Below are 3624 nucleotides of genomic sequence, written 5' to 3'. Positions count from 1 at the left end.
CTTCCTTCACTCCTTCTCCTCCTTCTGCTTTTTCTTCTTCCTCTTCCACTTCTTCCTCTTTTTCTTCTTTTCTCCTTCTCCTTCTCCTTCCTTTTGATAAGACTTAGAATATTTCAATCTTGTTTGGTTCACTACAGTCTTCTTCACTGTGAAAACGGTTTCCTTCCACTATAATTAATTCAATAAATATTTAATAACCATCTATTCTGTGAAGGGATATAAGGTTCATGAAGGCAATCTCCATGTCCGTCATGTTTGTCACTGTGATTCAGATGCCAACTATGGCATGTTGCATATAATGGGCCACCCAAAAATATTTGGTAAAGAGATGTGAATAAAGGTCATATACTGAAGCAGTGGAGTGTAGAAGAACAAGCATAAGCTTTAGATGTGGGCTCCAATCCCATTTTTCCTAATTATTATCTGTGGTCTACAGTAAGTTGCTTAACTTTTTTTTTTTTTTTTGTAAATGGAGATAATACCTATTTTACAAGGATTATGGAAACTTAGCAAGATGATAGTTTATTAAAGCTCCTACTGAGTGTATAGTATGTTCCAGGGACTGTGTTTTAAATATAGGACTTTAAAAATTCAGTGGATTATAATTCCTGTTTCTAAGAAATTTCCACATAATAAGACAAGTCACAGAATATTATGGAAATATGAGTGTTCAAAGTAGGGAGGAATGACATGTGCTTGAAGGTATCAGGAAAGGAGGTGGCATATGAAATGGTCCTTAAACGATAGGATTTCAACAATTAAAATGGGTAGGTATATCCAGATTAAATAAAGAGAACATAAGCAGAGAGGTATAAAGCAACCGAGTGTGACCGAAAAAAGGCCAGTTACTCTTGACTAAAACGTAGGGTTGATACAGGTAAGTGGGGAGAGAGACACAACAAATGTGGGGTGGGACCATATTTGTGGTGTCAGGTTCTTTAATCCAGTAGACAATGAGCAACTCCAGGGGGGCAGTCCTATGGAATAACAGGATCGAAAGGTGCCTAAGAGTGGAGTTACACTATTTCATCTAAGAGTTAATAAAGGCCTGCAGCGAGAGGAGGGCAGAGAGAATGCAGAAGACACAGTTGAGGCATATTTCAGAACTGACAGTGGTGTGTGACCAGCGCTCCACACAGAAGCACTGTGCAGGGGCAGGGAGGGACCCCAGTGACTGGAGCTATTTACACAGATGGGTAAATCGCAGGAAGGTGCTGTTTTTAGATTTCCAATATGGGTCAGCTTGAGGTTTGGGCTGCATCTCGCTGCCACCTTCTCTTTTTTCAGCCTCATCTCCACTTCCTTCCATCTCTCTATCCACTAAGTAATTGGGCTTTCTATCCTCAACCTGACCCTGCGTTTATTGTCACCCTCCAATTCTGCTTCTCACTGGTGTTTCCTATAGTACTCTCACAGCCGGGATGGCAACAGGTCAGGTCCTGGCCCGTAGGACACTCCACCCGCCAGATCCCCTATCGCCTTCGCCTGAGCACCTACCATGCTTGCGCCCCCAGGGCTCTTGGGCCAATAGGCAGGCCCTAGTTCTGGGACTCGACTAGCTATTGGTTGGCCGAGCCATGGTGAGAGATGGTGCGGTGCCTGTTGTCCGCAGCAGTGAGAGCTGTGGGAGGTTGTTAAGGCGACCGTTCGTGACGTAGCGCCGTGAGGCCCAGCAGCCCCCAGATGATTGGCTAGACGATCGGACGATCCTCTCTCATTGGTCGCAGGCTCAGCCGGCCCCGAGTGTGCGTAAGCCGAAGGTTCCTTCCGCTTCGCGTCTCCTTTGACTGGAGACAGACGGAGCGCCGGCGCCCCGGTTCGGTGGCCTCTAGTGAGATCGGGAGGTGAGGCGGGCTGTGGCCACGAAGTGGGGCGGGGGCGGCGGGGAAGCGGGATTAGGGCTGTGTTGATGGCGATTCTCGGGCTCCGCCTGGCCCTGGAAAGGGGCAACCGGCAGCCCCTGCGGACCTGGCGGGAGCTGCAGTGGCGCCTTTGCGGGTGCGGGGGGCCTGGTCCCTGGGAGGTGTAAGGAGACGCCCTTGAGGCGCGGCTGAGCGGCGGCCGCACCGATGCCAGGCGGGGTCTGGGGCCCGGCTGGGCCTGAGGGGCGGGCGGCGGGCTGGCTTCTTCGTGGCTGCCGTTACCATCGGTGGTCTGGCGGGGCGTAGCCGCGTTTGCCAGCCTAGTCCGAAGTAGTCGGTGTGGGCTACGCAGTCACTATCATCCGGGCGGAAAGGGTGCCAGGTCGGGTGACCCCGGAAGCCCCTCGATCCAAGAAATGCTGGGAGTGAGTGTGTGTGATGTGTCCCGCCGGCAGCTCGCGGAGAGGCCTCGAGAAGGACTATCTGGTGCAGGCGTTCACGCCCAGGCGCTGCTGTTCGTCAGCACCTTTCTTTAAAGTGCTGGGAAAGATTTCTGTAAATGCTGCTGACACAGAGCCATGGAAGAACCGTGCATCTGTAGAGATGTGTCTCGTCATTTACAGGAGCCACGAGTTGAGAGAATACGGAGCCCAATGTAGGGATTTGCCCAAGGACTTAAAGGATTCCTCCTTCTTTTTAAAGTTTATTTTGAAGGAGAGAGAGTGCGAGTGGGGTAGGGGCAGAGGGAGAGAGAGAGCGGGGAGAGAGAATCCCAGTCTTTGCCCTGTCAGCGCAGAGCCCGATGTGGGTCTGGAATTAACGAACCGTGAGATCATGACCTGAGTGGAAACCAAGGGTTGGAAGCTTAACCGACTCAGCCACCCAGGCGCCCCAAGGATTCTTCTTTTTCTATTCACCTTTCCCCCCTCTTCTCCCTCCTCATTTTTCTTTTTCGTAAGGGGGTTGAGTCTCCTTGGTGCTCATGTAATTGAGTCCAAACCTTGTAGATTTTCTGGAATTATTTGGTTTGGATTAGGAATATAGGTTTCAATATAGAATAGGCAATTTCTGCGGTGAGAGACGGCTGATGTACTCCATCTTAAATGGTCATTTGAAATATTTCATGGCTTGGTTGAGGACATGCCACCTTGGACTTCGTCGTGAAAAGTTATAGGAAACATTTTTTTCTGGGCCGTACTAAATAATCATGCATAATTTCAGCATCTCAATATGTAGGATGTATTTTTTGCGTGTGAGTATATTTTACTTTTCATGCAATGAAAGTCGTTTTCTGATTTAGAGGTAATCTAGCAAAAGCCTGTAGTGTACTTTGGGATCGACTGTTTTTTGAGGTCCCGCTTTGTTGTGTTTTTCTAGGATTTGTGATGAACTTGGCAGTAAGTACAAATGGAATTTAGTAACATGAAGGTTAAGAAACTGTGCAAAGATTAATCATTAATATATGAAAACTTGGGTGTGGCGTGAGCATTTCATGATAAAGTGTGTATGTGTGTGCACACCCTCTTTTTGTTCTTGTATGATCTCCTTTTTTTTTTTTTTTTCAACGTTTATTTATTTTTGGGACAGAGAGAGACAGAGCATGAACGGGGGAGGGGCAGAGAGAGAGGGAGACACAGAATCGGAAACAGGCTCCAGGCTCTGAGCCATCAGCCCAGAGCCTGACGCGGGGCTCAAACTCACGGACCGCGAGATCAGTGACCTGGCTGAAGTCGGACGCTTAACCGACTGCGCCACCCAGGTG

General features: G+C 48.6%; 1 protein-coding gene across 2 annotated transcripts in view; it reads left to right on the top strand.

The window, feature by feature from the left end:
* The first annotated feature begins 1732 nt into the window (after positions 1-1732).
* HMGCR (3-hydroxy-3-methylglutaryl-CoA reductase) overlaps positions 1733-3624 on the top strand; it is a 25226-nt gene continuing 23334 nt past the window's right edge. The window contains exon 1 of one of the 2 annotated variants that reach the window (XM_040450678.1): positions 1733-1844. The gene's annotated coding sequence lies outside the window, so the exon portion shown is untranslated. Of the gene's footprint in view, positions 1845-2877; positions 3115-3624 lie in introns of those variants that run through there. The other variant, XM_040450683.1, reaches the window with a different exon arrangement.

Source organism: Herpailurus yagouaroundi, unplaced genomic scaffold (genome assembly GCF_014898765.1).
Source record: "Herpailurus yagouaroundi ecotype Mexico unplaced genomic scaffold, PumYag 29, whole genome shotgun sequence".
NCBI lineage: Eukaryota > Metazoa > Chordata > Mammalia > Carnivora > Felidae > Herpailurus > Herpailurus yagouaroundi.
The sequence above is the reverse complement of the archived record's forward strand: the minus strand, read 5'-3'. Positions and strand labels throughout refer to the sequence as shown.